The sequence below is a fragment of the Patagioenas fasciata genome, chromosome 1 (assembly GCF_037038585.1).
Source record: "Patagioenas fasciata isolate bPatFas1 chromosome 1, bPatFas1.hap1, whole genome shotgun sequence".
NCBI classification, from domain to species: domain Eukaryota; kingdom Metazoa; phylum Chordata; class Aves; order Columbiformes; family Columbidae; genus Patagioenas; species Patagioenas fasciata.
The window spans coordinates 75,143,370-75,169,230 of NC_092520.1; the positions used below are offsets into that span (position 1 = coordinate 75,143,370).

At 38.1% G+C, this 25,861-nt stretch overlaps 1 protein-coding gene across 4 annotated transcripts in view; it reads right to left on the reverse strand.

Annotated features, from left to right (window-relative positions):
- ZBTB20 (zinc finger and BTB domain containing 20) overlaps nucleotides 1–25,861 on the reverse strand; it is a 490,245-nt gene that overhangs the window by 380,696 nt on the left and 83,688 nt on the right. For all 4 annotated transcript variants that reach the window (XM_071809214.1, XM_065849469.2, XM_071809203.1 and 1 more), the window contains one exon: nucleotides 18,027–18,086. The gene's annotated coding sequence lies outside the window, so the exon portion shown is untranslated. The remainder of the gene's footprint in view (nucleotides 1–18,026; nucleotides 18,087–25,861) is intronic.

The following is a 25,861-nucleotide window of genomic DNA, read 5'->3' on the forward strand; positions in this document are numbered from 1 at the left end:
AGTAACCCTAAGAATATATACATGTAGTACTACCTGTCACCAGGGAGTAATAATACAGCCTCCGTTGGTAGGAGAGACTGATGTCTTCTTTTTCACTGGACAATGTCTCCCTTAAGGCTAGCATTGGCACAAGAACGGTGAGAGCGTTTAGGAAGGACTCTAAGGTAAACGCAGCTCAGATTTGTCTCCACGCTTGCCAGTGACTACGTGTCAGGCAAAGACATTTCTCAGGTTGTCCAAGAACAGAAAGTACACAGTGTGTACAGTGGAGTTTAATGACAACTATGATTCAAAAAAATCCCTTTAAGTCAAAGTAAGGATCATAGACACTGTGGAACAGGCCAGAACTCACTATTCTGTCAACAACCTTACAGTGAAGTTACCCACTCTGTAAATTGAAACTTTCCTTCAAATTACATCAAGTTGTATGCACCTCAGCAAAGGTTAGAGGACTCTGAAAGAAGAATGTATTCGTTTCTGCAGTGGCTTCTTTAAAATAAAAAATCGGACTAACCACAGTCTTCACTGGTGCCAGCCAGACCGCAAAGCATACCATCAACACTCTGCTGTAAGGTAAAAGCTATTGTAATTTTAAAAGAATATCAATTATACATCCTGGCCCAGAAGTGCTATAACCTGACTTCAGATTTCTTATAAACTACGACTTCCTGCACTCCTAAATAATACCAGAATAAGAAACATCAGATTACTTTCTAGGAGATATTTACAAAACTCTGGGATATTCTAAGCAGATACAAGCAAATATTATTATTCTGAGTAGCACTACAAGCTGCCCTCCATCCACAGCAATGTGCAGGCTGTCATTTTTGTAGTTAGGATGCATTTTGCAGCAAGACTTAACTGTTCTTTCAAGTGCACTGTACTGCTAGTTGTTATCACAATTATTTATAACTAGGGACATCCATCTCCTACTAACCTTCTGTTCTGGTCCAATATATAGGAAACAGTATTTGGAGTGTTGAAGTACATTTTTAAGAATTTCAACCCAACATTTGTTAGCCAGATTCTGCCCTCTGTTTTTGACTGGAATCTCAGGCAAGTCAAAGATGGTGTTCAGTTTTTCTCTCTATTGTGTGCTATGTGTATATAAAAAATTTGGATACAAGGTCAGGATAGCAAGTGAAGATGTTCGTCTAAAGAAGAGCTTTTTCAAGAGACTTGTAAACATGAGACCACTAGTTGAGTTTCTTCTTTAAACTGTATCATAAAGGCACTGTAGCATTCTTTAATACAGAGAAGGAGTGGAATAGTGCAGGAAAAACACAATGCCAGCAGTGAATTATCCTAAAACCTTGAGAAAGTTACTTAACTGTTCTATGTTTCAGTTCCTCCATCTATCAAATGGTGATAATGATACTTTGTAAAACCACTCTAATGTTCTTTAAAAAATATATTATCATTTGGAAACTTGCAAAATGCACTGGAATTTCTAAAAAGAACACCGAGAATATAGGAATAATTATTGCTTTAAACGTTTGTTGCAATATTTTAATACAAGTCATACCTTTCTTATAAGTACTTTACAATATTCTCAAGTGTTTAGATGTACTGTTTAAGTGAATCAGCTACAATTACCATACCTCTAGCATACTTGATTTGAAGATACTACATGCTTTAAGTTTAAACATCCAGCTCTTGGTTGAAACACAAATCTTTTCATGGACCTCAGGAAGAGACGAACTGGGTCCTGTATTTTTTCCTGAGACAAGCAACAGTCCTCCAGCTGAGGTAGCACTGCATTCTTTGAAACATACCATAATTAGGAAACTAAAAGAAAAAGAAATGAACATAGTGTCCTGCCCTCTTCGACATTGTTTTCCGCATCTACATGATACAGATGCCACAGAAGACTCACTCTTACTTTGAAGTGCAGGAAAATACATCATGGTAAGAGACTGAGTGTCATTCAAAGCATCCTTTGAAACTTCTTAAAAACTGCAGCTGAGCTTTGTATCTAGAGATGTTTTAATGATTGGTTTATTCTTCTGTACTTTAAGAGCACAGAAGAGCAAATTCATTACATGTTTAAAACTCAACATAGTTTGCCAGCTTTAGATATTTAAATACTTCCGCAAGTTTATCCTGCTTAAATATCTGCTTGTAAGGTGTAATCCAAAAGTGCCTGGACGTACATATTGTAGGTCAAATTCCAGGTCATCAACCAGTTAGTTTTGTTTCTTAAGGCAGGTATTTTAGTGCAGAAGAGAGCTGTTTCTTCAACATCATCTAACAAGAACAGATCACAGAGTTTCTCAAACAATCAACATTACAGATGGGACCAAGCATGGAAACTGCAAAGCCCAGAAGATTATTTTCTCTGGACATTGTTAACAATCAAAAACAAGGTATCAGAACTGGGGATGACTCCTAAGTTTAGAGACAGCACTCATTATATATCAAATGCTACAATAGTTTTATTATTGAAGAAGAACCAAGCTGAGGAGATTCTACAGCCATTTCATCTTCAATAAGTATTTCATTCACTAACTGTAATGCAGAGAAAATAATTTCTATCCATCAGCTTATTCAATCATACTTATAGCAGATAAAAATTTACAAGCATTAAGTTAGCTACAATCACCTTATCTTGAAGTAAAAAAAAATATACATATTTGAACAAAAGGCAGCAAACAGGATTTTCTTATTCTTATCAAGACTAATATAATACTTGAATGCAAATAGGACTTCTTGATAAGAGTTACAAGAGCAATGTGTGAAATTCCCCCCATTTTAGGTACAATTAAGAAAGCAACACCAGAAATACTAGCAAAAGGGAAAAATACGGTCATCTAAATTACAATGTTAGAAGAAAAATAAAAATGTATGGCCCTGAATCTGTGGTAGACCTGTAAGGAGAGATTTCCAACTAGAAGAAGGGGAATGAGGTGGGATGCCCTCAGATATGTGAGAGCACAGCGTGTGGAACAGAGTGAAAGAGCAGGAATGTGCCCATGCAGGTTGTGTTAGAGATTCAAATGTCTCCAGCTCAAGTGACTAATGTGAATGTGCAGAGAGACAACCAATTCAAGCAGAACTTTTTACTGATTAAGTCACCACCATAAATCTCAATATGTTCCCTGCCATATTGGCAGCCTGTCCCTTTTTTCCTTTTAACTGTGGGCCAGATCCTCAGCTGGTATAAGTTGGCATCGCATTTTGTTGCCTTCAGTGGAGCTAAGCCAATTGATGCCATCTGAGCATCTGATATTATATTTCTGTAGCAGTTAAAAAATGATACAGTGGCATTAATTATTACATAGCCATGCCTCATAACCTCATAGCAAGGGTGGAAAGACTTCGCATTTATAGTCACCAGTTAATATACAAAGTGGAAGGGTCAATTGGCATTCCAAGCTCAATTTGATGGCTGTAAAGCTACTAGTCATTCCAAACACATGAGAAACCATTTCTCATTTTCCTATGTGATCTATATATTAAAAATTTGCTACCTCAAAGTCATGCAGTAACTATGCTACCTCCTTAAAGCACAACAAGCTATTGCATTGAAAATGCAATGGATCTGATATGCAGAATAGATAAACTGTGCCAGATGAAAATTCATTTAACTGAGTAGCCTGAGTCCCACTACCAGCAGTGGTACTGAGGGAAAGAGGGTAACTTCAGCCTTCGTCTGTGAGCATTCTGCTGCAGACCAACAGCACATCAGGGATGCAAACTGAAAAATCCTTCAGGTTCTAGCTGCAAGTCAAAATATACCTGTACGTTTATTCTTAACTGTTAGGAAGAGCTTTACAGTGGTAATTACGTAGCATCTTTCTCCAATGCACGGTGCCGAGGAATCAGAAAATGAAAGGCAGTCATCCTTACAAGGTCCAGAGGGACAGTGGTCACGGAACTCAGAACATTAACTTAGTCTTTCTGTATTCATGTTTTTGCTTCCTGCTTGGGTTTTGTTGTTGTGAGGGTTGTTGTTTTAGGGTTTTCTTGTTGGTGGTGGTTTTGGCTCTGTTTTCTGATAGGCCACCCTGCCCTGTAGAGCTAACTAGCTATATTTCAATAGCCAGTTGGAACAGAGTCTTTGGATTTCTGACAGCACACTGAGAACCTTCCCTCAGACACAGACATTCGCCAGTTTATGATCTTCTAATAGCAAAGGTGGTCATTTTTTCGTTCAGCAAAGGGAAAAATGGAGCACAGGACTCATTATGGATAACTGCACATTGATTTGGACTATCTTACAATGACCTGACACTCATAGTTTATACTCTTTGTGTAAAAAGCCCATATGTTCCATTTCACTGCAGAAGGAAATAACCTTAACAGGAAAATCTTAATACCCAAAATAAACCCTTCTTCTCCAATGAAATAACATTTCCTACTTTCTACCTTACATAAAAAGTGGAGGTTGGGACTCCAAAGAACAAGGGTGGGCTCAGATACGCAGACATCCAGTAAAAGTAATGATCACTTGCATCAACATTTTAGATGCAGCAAAATGTTCATTAACTCAAGTAGGTTATTGAGGGTTATTGTCTGTGTGTTTGAGGGAGGGGTAAATGGAGAGTTATTCTGTGGCACTGAATCTATCTTGGCCTGCCTTCATTTGCATTCCATGCCCTTCCCAGTACTTCCTTTCATATATAATTATCTCCTCAGCTCCTAAGTTATTTTGTTATAGGCACTTCATACTCCCTGGACACTCAACACTGAGATCTTACTGAACATTAAAAAAGCAGATTCCCATTTTTGTCTTTAAATGGGTAAAATAAAAGTACTAACCTATCAGACCAAAAAAAATAGTTATTCTCCACCTACTCATTAGAATTTGCATGTTATAGCAGCATGCACATTCCTAACATGCTTCCAAATGGGGGATTGGAAGTAAGCAGACTCATTCTACAAGTAAATGTAAAATAAATGGCCTTAGGGTGGCTGAAGCATATGTCCCAAAATGCAGATAGTTTGCTATGGATATAATGTAAGTACCTGATAACAACCAAAGGCCAAAACATGGTAAGATAAACCCTGGTTTGACTGACTTCAACAGGTGTTTTGCTTGTATAAGGACAGACCATGAAATTCAGGGCTTTAGCCACAAAAGAGCAGAGCTACCAAGAAACAGGAAACAAAGAAGGAATGAAAACAGAGAAGGAAGCATTAGAGAAGATAACATATGGGGGAATGGTAAGAGTAAACAGGAAAATGTAAGGGGATGAATAGGAAACAGGAGAAGCACTGGACACATATTGATTTCTTAACGCATTTACAGGATTGACTGCAAGTTTCTGTGCTCAATATATAGTAGTATTTAACATGCCAAAAGATGAGTAACTAAATCTACTTATATCAACCAGGAAAAGCTGTTCTGTTTTGAGGGAGTTTTTGTGCCTCTCTTCATTCATACCACAATGGCAGTCTCCAACTTTTTCCCACACTCTTCCGCCACCTGTATTCATCTCTTGACTTCCCCTGTAGCTCTCAGCAAAACAGTTTGCCAATGAGAATGAAGCATTTTTTTCCCTTGCTAGTAATGGAAAAAGCAAGGGAAAGCAAGGCCTCTCTCTCAGGCCCCAGCTCAGCAAGGAATTTAGATCAGAAGACTGTTGAATTGATCCACTGGTGAGCAAAATTTACAACCAAGAAGTAAGGAGTCATGTTAAAGCCAAATTTCCTTGATGCTGTCTGTTTACATACTAGGAAGATGCCAGGATGCTGGTGAAGTGACCTCAAATTCTTTTCAAAAAATCCCGCCATGATGAGATTTCTTCACAGCCTCACACATTTGCTATTATGTTCTGATATTATAAATAGATGAACATGATGAAAACTCTACTACTGTCATTCTAGAGAGTGTTCCATGAGGAATAACTTCAGATGAGGAAAAAAATTAGTTTCTTTCAAAGCTGAATGTATCCAAATGTGGCAGATAAGATCCACACTGCAAAAATGTTTGAAACCTACTACACACCCAGCAGAAATGTAACAGAGTTTTAAACAGGCACATTCTACCTAACTCCAATAAAATTAAACCAGTTGATTAAGAATATGTCTCCAATTCACATGAAGAGTATCATCCATCTTTAAAAAGCTTGGCCTCCCATTTTCATATATTATACTTGGCAGAAATACATCCACATTCAGTTATTTTGTCTTAAGTCAGTCTTAGGATCCAGCTGTTCAGATACTGATGAAAATGAAAACTTTCATCTTCAAATACTTCATTTAACTATTATTTAAGAAATATTATTGCTTAAATGAGATACTCCCTTCACCAAAAAAAAAAAAAATGTTCATAAAAATATCTGCCTTACTTTAAAAAAAATATTCTCTGTGTCCAAATTTTATAAAAATCCATAGATGTGTTTATTCATCCTTACTACAGAGGAAGAAAGGAAGTAGGGAATTTCTGCCTGACAGAAATCCTGCAAGTGACAAAACTTCTAAGTTTGACTTCAGTGGAAATTTTGCCTCAGTATGGATTCACAGGATTTGGCCTATGCTTTGCAGAGATGACTGGGACTCAAGTGTATTACTATTTAGATAATTGTTTTGTTAGAATCTCAAGTGCACTCTTAGAAGAACTGCAGAGAATGAGTTTGACAAGATATCAAAGAGATCACTTATTATTGTGTCCAGTAGACATAAAGTGTCCAGTGGGCAGCAGCTGGATGGGTGGAAGATGGGAATTAAACCAGTTTATTTTTGGGGTGATAACATGTAAAGTAGAATAACTTCTTTCCTCCCAAAAAGAATGGTAATAGAGATTTCCTAATATTCATTATTTATGAAAAATACTTGTTTTCAGTGTTTCCCTAGGAAGCTGATATACCCAATTTCAATTTCTTATTAGAAAAAGCTTGCAGCTGGTACTAACAGGCCAAACACTGAAATGCATGCCCGGGATTTAGACTGTCCATTGTTACAGATGCAACGTGACTTAAGACTTCCCATGACTTCTAGCTGACAGGTCTGGGGAAATCTGGCCAGGCACCTTCACAATAAACAGAAATCTACAGGCTATGCAGCCTCATAACTTCCATGTCTCAAGTCTGCTGCTCCATTTCCTCTCTATTGACCCCTCCTTCCCTTTGAAAAGATGTGGAAGGGAACCAGGAAAAAAAAGCAACAAGCCTGTAACAGAGTTGTTTAAAATCTCCCTGCAGAAGCAGACAGAACAAACAGCTCCTTAAAGGTGAATCCCAGGTGAAAGCTCCTTGCTGCTGTTCTGTAGTCCTAAACAAGAGAAGGGATGCAGATATTCTCTATGCGGGAACACTTGCCTCTAAATGTGTATTTACTTCAGCAAATAGTTCCTTCTTTAACCTGTGATTTTGCTAGCTAGTGATAATTTTGGAATGTTGCTCAGAGGACATCTCTTTGCTTTGCTAACAATCTGTTATGATGTGTATGTCACCGCAGAATTTGGCCATGTAAATCTTGAAAGCGATTTGCAGCTCTGAAACAATTCTCATATATTTCTTAAAATCCTATGCTGTCAAAACTCAGGGAAACTGTGAAAAAGATATGAAGACAACATCTATAAACACTGCAGCTGGGTACACAAAAAGCTGCAGAGAAAGAATAAGGGCTACCAGAGCAGGAAAACATTGTTAATTACTTAGCATTGTTTCTCGAAGCATAACACCTGTACCTGGAAACTACACATTCCTACCTGTACATTACACCAATACAACAGGGGTAAATCTCTCTAGAAGAAAATAGAAACCAAAAAGAGAAAAGAAGCAAACAAAGCAAAGGTACTCACTAGGTGGTATCTGCAGATGTTCAACTAGCAACCTCACTTTTTCCATTCCTTCTTTCAGCAAAATGCTATACTATGAGCCTTACAAATATTAGATTTCTTATCTGGTGTGCCCAGTGATGGATGTTCATACAAAGTTAAAGGATAATACTCACTAGAAGCCAATAATAATTTTATGTTGAAGTATCCACATAATAAGAATACCACTGTGATGGTAAATTTCTGCCTTGAGTGTTAAATACTAGCGTAGTCAAGCTTCTATTCCTGTGGCTGAGGCAATGCCCTGCTCAGGAAGCTCAGGGTAAGTCTGTCCTCTCATTATTCTGATGTGAGCTAGCTCAGCAGAAAAGACTTTCATTCTGATAATACTCAACCAAAAAGTACTCTGGACAGATATACAAGGAAAACAGAAAATACCCCACAAACAGCAATCATATCATTACTATGTATTCAAACATACAGTGTTTACAGGATTAAGCAGTAACAGCACTGACACGATAACACGTAGTATGGCCTCATCCTGTAAACCTCGCTCATCTTCAGCAGCTTAACTCCTGACTAAGTGTCTGCAGCCCCTTGCAGGGATTGTAGAGTGCAGAAAACTATGAGATTTGTGAGGAAACAGATCAAAAAGCTGAAGCACACAGCACCTATGTGCCTAACTTAAAATTCCACAGAAAACAAATAGAAATCCATGAATAAAACTGTTTCTGACTTTTGATCATGTCTGTGGGACACAAGATGTCTCCCATGAGAATAAATATAGCAAAGCAAAAGCAACCCCTCCCTTAACATTTTATTATATTTCTATAATTGTCTCAATATACCAGATCAATTGCATTTGAAAGTACAGCTATTAAACCATAACTAGACCATCTTTGGAGCCTTTGTTTGTCAATTGCATCAAACAACAATTCTTCTGCAGACAAGAAATCAGACTGTATTTTTACAATAATTGCAAGTCATTTCTAGGAGAAAGAGGTAGCAACAATACTCAAGGAAATAAAATAACACACTTTTGTGCTTTCCCATCAAACCCAATAGTGGTATGGGTTTAAATCAGTCAGATGCGGCTACGCATGAGAGATTGCACTCTGCAGGCTCTATCAGTCAGAAGTCAAGGATACACGTCCATGATTTATCATACTTTTCATGGTAATTAGCTAGAGTGCCATTTTGCTTCCAGTAGCATCACTCAACTTTCTTTTTTTAATTTGGTCTTTTTTTCTGCAAATGAATTTACATATTTCTCAGTCTCTTATCCCCTACTATGTTTTATTTATGAATATAGGCCTTCCTGATGGTAACTTTTATGCGAAGAAGGTAGTAATTAGTGTACCTATCTGCCAGGTTAATCCCTTCCCCACAACGACTGCAAAGAAGTTTAAGGTAAGGAACAGTTTACAGTCAATATTAGGTTTAATTATGCTTAATGAGGGTAACTGCCTCTGTTTACTAACTGCACCTAGGTGTGTAGCTCCTATATGAGTTTCACTCCCAGCCTCATTCCACACTGTTAATAGTGCCACTGTGCAGGGTACGTGTGGTGCTTTAATCCAGAAAATGGCTACAGGAGCGCCAAGCAAGTGAGGCACCTGTTTCAACACAAGTTCAGAGAGAGCAGAATGGCCTTTAAACAATGACAGCTTTGTGTAAGGAGAAAGTTTTACCGTCTGGTATTTTAGTGTATGCAGTGCACTGGAGAAACGAGAAAAAAAATAACAGACATTCCCCAAGCCCCTCCTCTTAAAAAAAATATATATTAAAATAAGGCATTTGTTCCAAGTTTGCAGGGATCAGCCCCAAGAATGTTTCCTGTAGGAGTTACTGTGTTATTTCAGTTCATCAAAAGCTGTGCTAACAATTAATACCCTGAAGTTAAACAAAAGAATGAAGACTTCTTGTCTTACTCATATTTCATGAGCAGGTATCTTCTACAACTAAAAATATTCTAGAGGCAAGTGAAGACAACTCCAATGTTGCCTTCTAACTCTCTATTAGCAAAAGGTCAAAAGCAAAACCTCAGATCCAAAACCAGTTCTACTTCAACTGCTCTGTTTTTAGATCTGTGTCATGTTGTTACTTCAGTCTGCATCTTCCTAAAAGGAAGATCTAAATTTGAATTTACTTCATTACTTTTTGCCATAACATTTTCCTTTCTGATTTCATGTATTATCCCCTTAGGAAATTCATGCAATGGGAAATTTGTAATACATATTTGTAACCATCTATGAGAAATATACCTTCCTAAATCTTTGATTCCCTGGGATGCATGGATTTAGCGGTTTTTGTGCATGTGCATGAGGGACTAAGTTTGCAGAAGTGCTGAAAAACAAAGCTGTTTGATTTCTAATAAGAAACGAAAGTGGAACACACACAGAAATTGTTTGGTAAATGGAGAGGTCAGTTCATTTCATTTTCCAAAGCAGTAAGAACTGAGTTCTGCATTTCATTCATATCAGAAAAATGTGACGTTTGCTCAGACATAACTTAGGGCTGCTGTGTTTTTTTGTTTTAATTTTCTTTTTTTGCCCTAGTGAGCATGCTGCATGAGTCCACACATTCCCTCCCTGTTTTGCCAGTGGCAAGACTTCAAGCAAAAATCTCTGGTTAGAAAATTGTTCAAAAAAGAGGGAAAACCTTCAGCTAGATCATGTTTTTTGTTTTTAAAAACCACTCAATTACGTGATTGTCAAAGTAACAGGTACTAAAGCTAGATTTTATTTAAAGGTTAAACTCTGTAATTCTGGAAGCCGGATCCAGATCATCATGTTTTGACTGCACAGGTTTCAAAATCTAAGCTCAAGTCTCATTGTTAAGGCTTATATATATTATTCCTACAATGTACCAACCACCCCTAACAACCATGTTACTGGAAAATTGGTGAGGTTTTGTATCCAAGAAGGGTGCAGAAGTAGGAAGGGTCACTTCTTGAATACAAAATCTAGCAGCTAGCTTAATTTAATCACTTAAAACACTACAGAATGATTCTAAGGATCTGGAAAATTAAAACAACTCATTTCAAGGATACATTATGGAAAATCTAACTGGAGAAGGAAAACAGCATTTGGTACATCTGGCCAACACCAAGAGAAGGTATATTCAAGTTTATTCTCAGCTGCTGCTGCCTTTCAGCTATTGCCATAAAAAAGCTTGGGTAACTGAACATTAACCTATTTTACTAAAGTACAGTCCTGGAGCTAAGAGACAAAGGGATTACCTGCAGGCCACTGATGTTCAGTGTACATACACATGTAACTGTCTCCTCAAATATCCACAGGCAGATCTCCAAACTATGGGATCAAATCTCCCTGAGAGAAAGAGGAATGTGGGCATTACTATGAAAATCTGTGCAGCTCCCCTCCCCAGACACCTTGTTCAAAAAAAACCTCCACACCTTTCTGAAAAGCCTGGGAGGAAGGCTTACTTGCATCAGCCTTCATAACAACTGGGTTTTTGCCATTCCAGTGTTGTCTCCACAAATCTCTCTGCTCAGATTCACTGACCATAATGAAGGAACTTCAGGAGGCTAAAGATTTTTAAAACTAATTGCAAAATAACCAAAGGAAAGCTATTTCTCAAATGTCCAGAGTTTGCTTCAGTAAAAATTAGTCTTTCTGCAAAATCTAGGGAGGTTCAATCACCCCTAAATTAAGAGAATCTCTACTGCAGTATAGTGTCCCAGCAAATAGAAAGACACCCTCCCTTGATGACCTCTGAAGTAACAATGAGAGTCTCCAGTCTTGGTGAAGATTACCTGAGAGACATACAGTCTGGTGGCCTCCAGAATCTCAAGGAGGCTTAAAGCTTATATCAAAATGGCTCGTTTCATGTTTATAGCCTAGCCAAGCAGGTGGACTGGAACACTATGTTTTAGCCACACACCAATCAAACTGTTAGAACGTAACTTACAAGAGAACTCTCAGACCCGGATACTGAGATCTTGGGGCAATCCCATCTCATAAAAAACATTTAAATGTGCCAATAAATGGTATTGTAAAGATATTTTAATTCAAAGGAAGGAAACAGTTTCCAAAGTTCTGCAAATGACAATTCAGAATTTTTAAAAAATTGAAGGAGAATTCCTTATTTAATTAAAATGCTCTATGAATGGCTGAGTAGCAATGTTTCTTGCCTCTTTATTGTTTTCTTCAATATTTTTTTATTGCCAGGAAAAAAATCCAAGTCTTCAGCTGCGTGTCTCTCAGAAGAGCCTCTGACTACCTTCATGAATTCTCTCTGCCATCCTGAAGATGTGCCTTCTGAAGGCAAAGAGACTTGTATAATCCCCAAAGTCCTGTTAATATCAGTAAGAATGATACAGGTTTGATTCGTAACAACCAAAGAGAATGGCTAAAATGGCCTCAAAGCTGCTTATCAGAGTCAGAATGGTCTACCTCATCCACATGGCACTAAAATGTGCTGCTGCCATGTAAATGATCCAGCTCACACTGCTGCTGACATCTTGCTCTCTCTCATTTTGTTGTCTGCTCTTTCATTTTCTGGTACAGGACGAAGAGGGGGTTGGTCTTTTAATGACCTGCACTACTGATAACACTGAGTTATGCAGCAACGCTACTCTGCCAATCATGCTATTGCATAACTTAAGGGTGGCTTTGACTGGAAAGTTTACAAAATGAACAAGGCACATGGAAGGTGTTCAGTGGAGTCACCACACAAATGCCTGATTCAGCTCTAACAGGAAAACAGACATCCATCTATAGAAAGATCAGGCAGGGAGAGAAAGAGAGAGATACTGAGACAGAGGAGAAGAGAGAAAAGGAGAGAAATAAAGGGAGGGAAAGAGAGAGGGGTGGAGAGAGAGAAGAAGAAAAGGATTTCAGAGTACTATTCAGGGAAAGATATATCTATTAAACTTTGCAGAACACAATCATGTTTTGAAGTTAAAATTTTGTACCACCAGATGGAGGATTTAACCCTCCATTTTACAATTAGTTCCTTGTTGACCCTAATTCTACTTCTATGGAAAACCATAGAAGCCAAGCGCCTATTGGGCTTAAAAAAGGCAATGGATTAGAAATCTGACCAGGAGTATGAGCAAAAAAATTCACTGTCCTCAGCTATCCATTGAAGAAAATTAACTTTCACAAAACAAACACCAGAGATATTAAAGATCAGTTCTTTAATCTGTCTGGCCACCTGAATATTGACATCTGGACAGCAAAATTGCTATTTATTCTTTCTAATGAAGGTAAACCAACTCACTGGCAAAGAAAGAATTTAATAGCAAATTTTGTTCCATGTGGCAAAAATGCCGGGTGCACCACATCCTCCAGCCATTACAAGATGACCTACACTTCAGGTGAAGAAAAAAATCAGAATGACTGAAAGTTGCTTCTTGGCTTCCACCCTGGCAATCAGTACAGCTACATATATCTGAGCAAAACCCATAGAGGTTAAATACCTTCTTCTGAATCTCAAAAGACTTCACTTACATCTATTCCTTGCCCATACATTTTCCCTCCCAGTGGCGAGGGATGTCTTTTTCACAGAGGAGGTGTCAGATCATGGCCCCTGGCAAATCAACGCGAAACACTGACCATATGATTCAAACGTCTGCCCTAAGAAAGAGAACTTCAGCATCCTGAAACTCCACTCTTAAGGCACTGAATGTCGTGAATTTGTTGTGCCGGTGTGTTGAATAAAGAGACTTTCACATTCATTTTCAAAAATGGTAAAGGGGCGGGGGTAAAACATTAGCTCTCCCACTTTTACCTTCTATATAGAAAAATTGACTCACTGGTCTTGCACTGTTAGTTTTACTATAGTAGAATATCTGCTGAACAACACAATGCATATGCATGCAGGTAAGCATAAACACACACACACAAGACCGAACTTTGTGCTGGCAGCCAGACTGCAGTAGCCCAAGTCCCCTGGGCAGCAATCAGCTATGAAGGCACAGGAAAAAGTGTAATGATTAACTAGCCCAGTGGGCTATTATTCATGACAAGTAGAGCAGCAGCAGTGCAGGCTGCGATGCTGGTCACCTCTCCTCCTGGAATGCTGCTAGATGCCTGGAATCAAACTCAGCACAGAAAAAACAGCAAATGTAATGTCAACATAAGAAAGAAGCTGAATTTCCCCTTGTGGAGTTTGCATGTGAGGAAGAAGTGTAGCAGCAGAGATTTTCTGTTAAGCTTGACGTTGAAAGAATATGATAGATTCCAGTATTACCATCTATCAAATATGTATGCATTAGTTTCGGTAAGATTAATAATATTGGTATCAGCTATAGGCAATTATTGCCTATACAGCAGCAAGCAAACAACTCTAATGGCAAATGGCAAGGATCAACGTCGATCACTACAGCCATGATGTTAGTACTGGAGCGGATGGTCAAAGTGCATCCATTTAGGTGAAAGACTAAACCACGAGTATCCCTGCAGCTAGTCAGGGAAAAATCAAAGTCATCATGGGTGTTCCTCCTCCTTTGTTGCTTTCACCCTGCAGTCCCCAGCAAACACCAGAAATTCTTTCAAACATTTCAAATACTTTTAAGGCTAGTGCATTAAAGGTGAACATTCCATAACACCTCCTTTACCTCCTCTGTGCTACCTCAACATTTTACAGAGAGGCAATACACTATTGCCTGGACTTCAGCTTGAAAAACAAATTTCATCTGATTTTTGCTGGCTTTTAATGACTTAACTTCATCAGCCATGACAGAAATGACAATCAAAGATTCTGTTTTATTTTTTTATTTTCCAACAAAAGCATATGCTCCTTATTTAAGAAGACCTTGAAAGAGCTATTTGGCAAAAGGCAAATTCTTTCTTTCAATAAACTCGCTTTCCCTCTGAAAGGCTTTGCTCCGTGTGTGGATTATTCATTTGCTTTAATTATCTTGAAGTGTCTCTGAGTAAGTAGGAGTTAAGTATCCACAACACCAAAGTAGGTCCTAGAATTAGCCGTTGTAAACAAAATATTCTGTTGTGGCCTAAATCTGCACAAGTAGTAAGCCTTGAGTATTTTGGAAGTCCTTTTCCACAAAGAGTACTTCTTGGGACCCTGAAAGCTATGGGACACAGCTTCATGAGCAAGTATTGTGGGACTTTTATTGTAGGAACAGGTCATACCTTTCTAATTATAAACACATATAAATCCTTTTTCTCATTTTGTAGGAAAACAAAAATGTTGCCCTTATTTAAATGTGGAAAGCAAAAAACCCCACCTGCAAGAGGCTGTTACCAACTAAAGAAATGGACCAGAAATTTTAATCTGTCATGCAGGAAGATTTATTACAACACAACAAGCAAGTGAGTAGAAGGGAATACAGAGAGCCAGAAAAACACACGCAACTAGGCATGCCATTAAAAAAACCAAACCAAATAATCTTTCATTATCTCTCCAATCACAGCTCTCTCTCTCTCACACACACATACATATACTCATGCACAATACAGGAATACTTCAGTTGTTACCCTTTGTTAAATGTTTTGAGCCCAGATATCTTTCTGGTTAATAGGTACACACACTAAAAAGAAAAAGAAGAAAACAAGCCCAAAAAAGCCCCAGGAAAACCTCAGATGGAAACGTTTGGACATACTTATATGCAGACATTCACAGAAGGAAGAGAAGGAACTGAATCTGGGGAAAATAGACAAGATTATCACTATATAGGCAGTGGGCACTGACTTGAACAAGGATTCCAAAAATAAACACATCTAACATTTAAATTCCAAGCTGTATTTTCAGAGACACCCTTTCTCCCATAGCTGTATGTACACTCAAAACCAAAACCCCAGAAGCTAAACATTCACAGCCTTGAAGAACTTCAATTCTCAATTGCCATAAAAAAGCTATTGTCCAAACTTTCCATTGTATCCACAGGCTTCTACTACCACATTCTGATTTAAGGGCACAAATACAATAGAAATAAAACAAAAGAGAGAAAAAACAGTTGAAGAGTTTGCCCTACCCATTCTTCCAGAGATATGGAAGGTGTGATGTATGCATCTGGAAAACCAGAAGATATCTTCTCTGGTAAATCTTATTTCATAAGTCTCCCAACTTTCAATTTGCATTCTTGTGCTTTGTGTGTACTTCCATACAGATTTATAGCTCCTCTGCACTGTTGCCCATAGTTACACCCAGTATTTACAGGTAAGCCTGCAACCCTGTTCTCCCATGGAGGCAAATGAGAAAGGAAGGAAAACAGTATGAAGGAAAGCAGGAAAACAATTCTGCACTTACTTGTCTGTAGTTGCTGGTTGTATCTTAGGAAGAGTTGATTTAAAATACAAGTTGTTGTTGAGGTTTGATTTAAAAATCTCTGTCAGTTTTGACATTCAGGTGAAAGTATTGCTGCTGGCTCCAGAACAATTTGCATATCTTATCACTAAATAAAATGTCTGAGGTGTGCACCAATCTGATGAAATTATAAACAAGAGTCCACACAAGCATATATGCCTTCCTGTTTGATTTCTGTCCTGTTCACTCCTCTATAATAAATTATATGATCATCTCATTCTAGCTGGAGGTTTAACTGTGTATGTAAAAAGGAAAATGATAGCAGCCTGTTCTTTTTCACACTTTACAGCTGAGAACCTGATGAAATTGTGGATTTTGGGAACAAGCAGAAAAGCTTATTTTTTTACCACCTACCTTGTCCTTAGTTGCCACAAAATTGGTGGAAAATCCCGTGTATTTGTGTATTTTTAAAAATAATTTCCCACACTGAAAATAAATAAACTGAAATACACCTCTTTTACTACAAAGAATAATATACATGCTTAAATTTATGTCCTGCAATTAATCTCATCTATTTCAACTGGATTACCCATAATGCTGGAAGTGAAATACATGCGTAAATCTTTGCAGAATCATGGCCTGAATTGCCAACAACATTATATGGCACAATTAAATGCCTAGGTCTAGAAGGGCTCTTCAGAAAGATTAGGAAAAAAACCTCTAGGCATAATAAGTGACAAAATTTACTTCAGGGAGTGGCTATGGGAGAAAAGGTATTGAGGGAGTAGCCTTCCCTTCAGAAATCCACCTGTCACCAAATCCTTCCAGTAATTCACCTTCTTCCTCTACCAGTTATCACCTTCACTTACCACTCTGTTCTCACTCATCAAATCCCATTCTCCCTTTCCACACATCCTGCTGCTAAATGACAAAGGAGACAGGAGATGCACCTTATTCCTTCCTATTCTTTTGTGCAGTGAAGCAGGATGTGAGCACAGTGTGGCCCTTATATGAACTAGGATAGCAATAAACAGCTCCATGTGCTAATTAACAAAGCTGGGTGCACAACTAAACAATTTCACCAACTTTGCTTCTTAACCTCTTGCTGAACTGTTCACATGTTTGTGTCTTACTGGAAATTATTTGCCCAGTAAACTCTATGGGCAATTCTTAACCTATTACTGGAGTTTGTTTCAAGAAGCTGCTGATCAAAAAGCACACAAATCAGATACCTAAATTGCCCAGCTCTGTCTCCTGATGAGTAGCTTACCATCTGGTTTCTTCTGTCAATACTCATAAATGCTATATCAGAAGTTACTCTCTTTACATTATCTAGTTTTTGACTAAAATCCATAGCTTCCACAAACACTTCCGCCTAGAAATTAACTCAGTCAGAAATATTAACTAAAATGCCAGGAAAACAAAGTCAATCCCTTAAAAGTTCAAATGACTATTTGTCACAAACATTTCGCCTCTACTAATGAACTGCAAAAATGAATGATAGAAAATGCAAAACTGTATTATGTTCAGCAGTTAACATTTTAATAAGGAGGAGATTAGCAATTTTTAATACCTCCAGTGCTTTGTTATATACAGTAGCACAGTAACTGAATATTTTAATTGCTAATTATTTAGACCTCATTCAGTTCTCACTCAGGCAAAACTCCCATTGAGGGACTCTTGCCTAAGAAAAGAGCTACAGGATTTGTCTTACTGTAATTTGAAAAAACTTTATATATCATAAAAACTACCAAGTTATAGTGAGACAAAAATCATTAAATCCTTAGCAATATTAAACCCTACTGAAAGTCCCACTGACTCTTAACGCCAATGTTTTCATATTAAGTAAAATAGATAATTGCAGTTTACCAGTTGTGACTTACCTGTAGAATTTATGCCCAGATAGGCTGGTGCTCTTAAAGAGGTCTAATAATATTCTGAGTCTTCTTACCGTATCCCTGCTTTTCTGCTGGAGGAAATCTCAATTCAAATGTGATAAGGAAGTAGCATTTAGAGATGATTATGGTATCAACCCCTCGGAAACCCAAAAATTAGCATTTGGTTTTACCTTTTGACTTCGGACTCCAAAAGGGTTAAGAGCAGCTCTCAACACTTCTTTCTTATGCTGCTGTAAAGAAAAAAAATGCTTATGTTTAGACATCTCCACACACAACACTTTGAGTTTTCATAAGTCAAATAGCTAGGCATTCAGTGGGGGAAGTGGGTGGAATACTGTACATACATAAACATATAGTTATCTGAAGGAAGACAAAACAAAGTCGTACACATTCACATTTCATGCACAGGTGATGAACAAAAGCTAAATGTACCAGTACCCAAAATGTCATGTTACACACATCCTTCAGAGAGAAAAGTTACACAGCTGAATACCAAAATAATAGGGAGTGATTTTTAAGACTCCATGCTTAAAATAGAAAACACTCAGTTTTTCCAGTAAGTGTAGTTTTATTCCTGCTCAAGATAAAAACAAATGGGTGTCACAACCAGAGTTTTGCCACTCATGTTTGCCATTCAAATACATTTGTGGAAAAAGTTACAGGTAAGTACTCTAATGGGTCAAGAGTTTGAAGAGGTTCTTTTTTTTTTTTTTAATGAAAAACTGTGTATAAAGTCTTCTTATCTTTCAACTATAAATGACTTTCACGACTAAAATGGTCAGAAAACCCCTCTATAAGCCGTATTTTGAAAAAAAGAACAAAAAATAGACTTGGTACCATATACCACCAATTACCAAAATGTTCAGAACTGGCTGCTGAACAGCTGAGGGAAGAGTATTTTGAAGTCTGGAAACAAGACTTGGGCACTCTCCTTCCACCAATTCAGAATATGATTTAGGGATTGATGACTGGCATAACTTCCAGTTCCCGTTATGAGAGGTTCACTTAGATGACAGTGCCCAAATCCACACCAGCCAGGCTTCTTGTTTCCTCAGAGGAGTAGCGAGATCCATTCATTCCCCTCAAACGCCGACTTTCTGCCTAAGAACCTGTGTTCAAATCTAATACTAGCTTGGATACAGCAAGACTGGGCTAACTAGGCCTACTGCTATTCTTGAATCCTTCATTGGTGTTGAAAGCTAGCCACAAAGACATTTTAATCACTGAGACCACAGGTCAGAACACAGTACTTAACAGAAAAGAACGGCTTTTTGGAGCACCCTTACTTATTTAGAAAGAAAGGAAACAAGATGTTGCTTTCTCAGGTAAAGAAGATGAAACACCAGCAGGTTTTCAGGCTCAGTGGTTCCCAAGCCTGACTTCCCACCAGTTCCTGGCTACTACAGAGATGCTTCTGTCGCTTTCTCAGAGACAGGCTCCCAATTCATTGTCAGGTCTGCAGCCTTCCTCCTGATTTCTGGGTGCCTTCTACCTTTGATCATCACAATCAAATGATGCCCCAGCTTCACCATTTGCAGAAATTTCCCTACGGCAAGCCCCCAACCTACATGGGTCAGTCCTGAGCATATGCGGCATAGTCTGTTTGATGGCAGCTTCCACTGTTTCCAGGGAAGAAGGATTTTTTTGCTTGAGCTAAGGCTGTATAGCACATGCTTCACCTTTCATAAAGTCTGCATTTGTCTGGATAGACACGCTGGACGGCAGCTGTTAGTACGTTCCAACATTACACAACAAGTAAAGCAAAACAGAAGGCCTAAAATATTGAGTAATGAGGACAGGATTTTGACCTTTAAATGCTGCTAGATGTATTGCACAGGGATATGTTTGATTTAAGTGATACTACTAGGTATGAAACTGTGCTGTTTACTTAATGTCTAACTCATCTAACAACTGAACCACTCTGTACTTGCTGGCACACGACATGCTGCAGCAGAGATGGCTCTGCAGAGGCCAGTAAGAGAGGGTGGCACTGGGGAACCTGGAAGAAATGAAAAGTGGGGAAAAAGCACAGGAAAAATTGTTCACAAGGTGAAAGAGAATATTTTCTATTTTAAATCCACTGATCAGTCAGACCCGTGGCTGTGTTTAGACATTATCTCCTCAAACTCTGCAACACATATAATCCAAGTCAAAAGTCTCAGTTTCTCTTCTCCGGCCTACTGGCACCTGAAATTCTGTACAACTGCCCATGACATAGACAGCTATCCTTTTGCCAGTTGTGGTTCTAACAAGAAAGCGGTATACAAGAGTCTGTATAACTGTTAAAGTTAGTTTTCTTTATTTTCACCACCATCAATCAATCCTTTATAAACATTTGAATGCCTGAGTTTAATTAGCGGCAACATTTCTGCCACATAGCTTTTAAAATGATTTTTATATATTATTTAAATTAATCAAGACTTACATTTGAGATGGTCATTTGTTGGACTGAGACAGCTACTAGAACATACCATATCCAAAATGACAGGCCATTCATTCTGTTTACAATTCCAAGTTACATGTTTACATTTAATGGTTTCACTTGGATCAACAGCTTATTGGTGATTCAAATTATATCATACCAAGTAATACCCTCTAAATCTGATGAATACATATGACATCAACAAAGTGAAAAACTATGCACACGACTCAGGAAACTGCTTTTGGTTCACTTGAAAGTAAACCAAACATACTAAACAAAGGTCAGTACTTTACAGCACAGACTCACAATAAGCTTACTGACCTCAAAGTCACAAAATCTATCACAATCCTCAGAGAGGCTTGAGATATATTGTGATAATTTCCTAGAAAAATGTGCTTTCAAGGATGAAGTAAATCAGGCGCAGTTATTAGCTCTGCTTTTTGAAACATCTAACCAGAACAAGATCTACCACAAAAATAAGACACATAGACATGGATAACTTAAACAGGCCTAAGTTAAAAATGCCTCTTCTGTTATGCCAGTTACTTGTACAGTAACAACAGGATACTGTACTGCTGTTCAAATGCAAACAAGAAAGAACTATACTACTTGTTCATTTCCTTATGTTAATGCCTTGCAAGCTGCATGGCCTTTTGACATTTGAGACTAATGAAAAAAATGCTATTCAGTGAACTATCATCAGATTAAGTGAAACAGAGATAAATACATTCCATTCAAGAACACCTAAAGTACGTGTCAATTTTATTTACATTTTCTCTTAAGGTTATGGAGCTTTCACAGCAGGGCGAAAAAATATTATAGAACGATAACTGTGAGAATCTTCTCTTTTTAAGACTCTATATTTAAGGAACAAAATTCAAAAAGATAAATTATATTACCATCACTCCAGTTCAACTCCTTCCAAACACAGTCATCATACATACAAACTAAACTCTGGTAGCAAGTGGATGAAAGGAATCACTGTTGATTAATGCTAAGAATATAGGAGCCAAAAGGGTTTCAGACAATGATTCACTGTGAGACTACCAGTAAATCTCTTGGTCTCTTTTGAGATTCAGTCAACCTGGCATGAACATTGGGTAAAGTATGTCCTTAGCGAAATGGACAATGCATCACAGCAATGTTTTTGGTTTTGTTTTTTTTTTTTTTTTTAAAAAGACTTGTGTATGAATCTAATGCTTATGGAAAAGTCTAATCTGGCAGGCTTAAAGCTTGAAATCCTCTCGTTTCCAGGACAGTACTTCCAGCAGCAGAACAGATTGACTCACACAGGCTCATCACTGCCCCTCAGCCTTGAACTGAGGAACCATGTTGAGTGATCAGGTTTTCTGGCTGGTTCAACCTCTTTCATTGGACTTACAACCACAGACCAGTTTCTACTGATCATAGTAGTTTTTTGTCATATGGACTTTGGTCCACTGAGGACTAGAGGAGTCAAGCCTGTCTGTCAGGGGTGGGGGCAAGGGGAAGGAATAAATCAATTTACTATCATTAAACTAAATGGTCCTTTCCAACCCCAACCATTCTGTGATTCTGTGATATGAGGAACATTTTTCTTCCAGTTGCCACAGCCACTGGCAGAAAAACAAGGCAAGAAATTAGAAAAGAAACTCCATGATAAAGGAAGATTTTGGAGAATTTTTGAAGACAACCACCCAAAGCAGACCACTGACCTACCTGCAAGTACAAGATAATGAACTGTATATGAATTGGCTTTTTTGCAGGAAACAAAGCTTTGCACATGTACAGAAAAAATTTAACGAAACGGCAGTGTTACAGTACCATTCTTAACACATGAAAAAGTCTTTCAGAAAATAATATAAGTTTCCTGTGTGCTTCTAAATTCTATCTGAAAAGGACTATCTGCCCATATTCATTTCCATGGAAGACTTAGATTAACTGTCTAGGCCCAGGATAAAACTAACGTGACGCCAACAGTCACAAGATGGAGAAATGGGAACATCTGTAACACTATCTACCAGGTTAACCTCCTTTTGACTTCATGTACCATAACTTCACATAAACAGAAATCATCCCCGGGAACATGAGAAGCAAATGGCATTTTCAATATTAGAGGTACTAGCAACTAGCCCATGTATTTCTTCAGAAGGAAGTACCAATGCAGACAGTGAATTAAAACATGCCATGAAGACTTCAACTGTCAACAAAATCAGGCTATTAATTCTCACATAAACAGTCTTTTTAAATCTTTGATTTTTTAATACACAGTCCAAAGATCACTCTCAACATTTCAGCAGCTTTTGTCTTTTAATGCCAATCATTTCAACTGACTTTTCTCACTATCCTGTGCTTTCTCTCCCCTCTGGAAAAGGTGAGTGAAAATATCAAATGATATCTCACTCTGCCAAGACCTAAGGAACAGTTCAAATGTTCAAAAAAATTGGGCAACAACTTTGCTTAAGTCAGGGAGGGAATGTGATTAGCAGTGGGGTGGATCACTGCCTGGCAAGGGAGGGGGAAAAAAACCAAACCTAAACCCAAACCTCTTCCCATTCTCTGTTTCAATCTATATGTAGGTCTAGACTATGTAAACAGCAACTGACAATTACTGGATTGAAACCACTGCATTATTTTGCTGCTCATCACATTCTTTGCTCAAGTGACAGATACTGAGATTCAAGGGGAACCTATTGGCCTGTTCATTACCACCTCAAGCAAAGATGCCCCGACTGACCCACTTGGACTAAACCCTCAGCCGCCGCAGGGTGCAATCCCACAACAGACGGATCTAAAGGTGCCTGGGAGAGCAGCTCATGCTGCTGTCGGCCTCTCTGCACTTCCTCAAACGACAAAGATTTTAGACTTTACAGCTGTCAGCTTTCAACCTTTCACTAGACTGTAACTCGCTCGCATGACAAGAAAACAGATATAGGATGTGTCTTGTTACCTGAATTTTTCCTTCAAATTTCTGTTCTATTTCTGAAAAAGAACAAGGCTGAAACTTTCCTTTGACTGAGATGAACCAAATGTCACCTTGTAATAAAGACAGACTCCTCTATCCCTGGTCACTGGCATCACAAAGTAGGAATCAAAGGTGCTGCTTTTTTCTGAAAAATCATTATCACCTTTAAAATTTAATTCCCTCAAAGCACTAGAGACTAGTCTGGAAGAATGCAGAAGGGAAGCAAGAGATGACAGTTCTGTGTTCTCTCCAGAGACTATGCGTCCCTACAGATTTTGCTTCCTGTGCAACACTTAACTCCTTGATGCATTTTTATCTCGTGATCTCTTCCTTGGCAGAAACGTCTTCAAATTTAAAAATCAGAACATGAGCGCAGTAAATAAAAATAAATAAATAAAACTCAATGTCTATAAAAAGTACACAGACTAACCTGCTTAATTATTAACAGGTAAACACAACAAATTCTGAATTATTTACTTAATCTTTTTCAGCTACAAACCTCAGACTTTTAGAGCATGAAATACATGTTTTATTTTAGGACACAAAACCGACATTTTATAAGGCTGTGGACTTTGTTTTTGGAGGTGGGGTTGTTTTGAAGAATATGCATTTCTTATTAACCCCAAAATACCTTTTGCTCACTGAACCCTGGTGGAATTTTAAATACAGAAATAAAAGTTTTAGTATAAAGATCCCATATTCACATGATTGCTAGTGAATGAGCTGGCTGTTTCTGACTTGCAACTGAACTAAAATGAGATTCTTGTGAGGCATATGCACCCTCTCCTGTTTCTGTACATCTGCTAGGAACATGCTAGATTCAGAGGGAGAACCAGACAGAAATTCTACAATAAAGGATAAAATAGTCCCAGGTACAATCCCACTTTTTAAATTGAATTAAGCTACCCATCTGAAGTAAATCTTGTCAGTGCCGCAAATGCAAAAAAAAAAGTCAATGCCAGCAGTCCCTGACGATCCAACAAGATGCTGTTCTAGGCCTGAACTCCAGCTGAGTTCATCTCTACGTTCTGCCTCCTTCTGACACACTGTCCGGCCAAACCCAGTGCTGATGTGTCACAGACTTCCGCGGTGATATACTGAAAATGAGGGAAGTTCCAAGCTCCTTGCTGGATAAAACAGCAACGTTTCTATACCTGCTGAAGTTAGCACATACCCTTTGAAGTCTCCAGCATTCGGTAGGGTAAAACAATGCTGCTTCCTCCTCAGCAACCTCAGGCCATCATACAGTCATTACCATCCAGAAAAAAAGCTATATTATCATCACAGAAGAAATGTGGTTATGAATCTGAATTTTTCTTAACTAGCTTTTCTTTAGAAATGATTCAATAATGTTGGTTTTGAAGTCCTGGATTAATAAAGACATATGCATATATGCTGAAGCTGCACATATGAGACACAGCACTAAAAATCTACTCTAAAGTTTCACATACGAGCAAAAGTCTTCACAAGAGCATTATGATAATATTTAACAAGGTATTCACATTCTACTACTCCCTCATCATTGCTACAAACACTTACAAATGTGCTATCTGATAACATTTATTAATTTACTCTTAATTGCCATAATGGTCCAACATAATTGGGTTTTTTTTCCTGGTTTTAGATCTTAACAATTTTGTCAATATTTATGTACCACACATTTTTTTTTTTCCTACTGAAGCCTTCCAAAGGTGCAATTCAGGAGATGAGACAGTTAATCACAGAGCTGGCTTAGGCTCTAATTTAGGTGGCCTACTTATGTTAGCAACATTTTATTAGCATGTTATGCTGTATATTTAATATTTAGTACGTTGTGTGAAAACGGTTTACTGTGTACTGCTCACATAAATGACTTACAAATTCTGTTTGACACATAAAGAACAGTGCATAAGTAATACGTGTATTTCTAAGTAAACCTAATGCTACAGAAAATAAGGATAAGCTGAAGAGATGTAGGAAAAAAACCACACAAAAATGTATTTTATGATGGAGTTAAAGGTTATCTTATACACACTTTGGCAGATCAAAAAGGCAAAATTCGGGCTATAGGCATAATGCTCATCCCTTTAACTTTTGATTTCAAATTTTCCTCTGGAAGACACAGCAGAAGTCCAGCTGAAGGAAAAGGTGACTGTCTTAATTGCTGAAGTCTCATGGTGGAGACAACTGCAACAAAGCATATAGCAAATCCTACCAAAAACTTTTGTATTTTACCAGACCCAAAAGACAAAGTAAGATCTTTCTTTGAGTTTAGGAGTCCTTTCAGGACATTCTTCATGAGGCAGGTAAGTTAGCTATGACCTCATGAATTATGCAGCCTTTCCAGTGTGTACTTCCATGATGCTAGCTGGAAGCCCCAGGGAAGGATGCCCAGTGCATATGAGCAGCGGGTGATACCAAAGAAGAATCACTCAGCCAAATGAGATCCAGGTTTTCCCGGAAGAGCTGGAGAGCAGCTCTGACCAGGGATCCCAGTTATCCGGCTATAGCTATAGCCATTCTGGTTGTATGGATGTTCAGAAGTGAGAATCATAGAATCATGGAATCATTTTGGTTGGAAGAGACCCTCAAGATCATAGAATCCAACTGTTAACCTGCCACTAAACCATGTCCCTATGAATCTCATTTACATGTCTTTT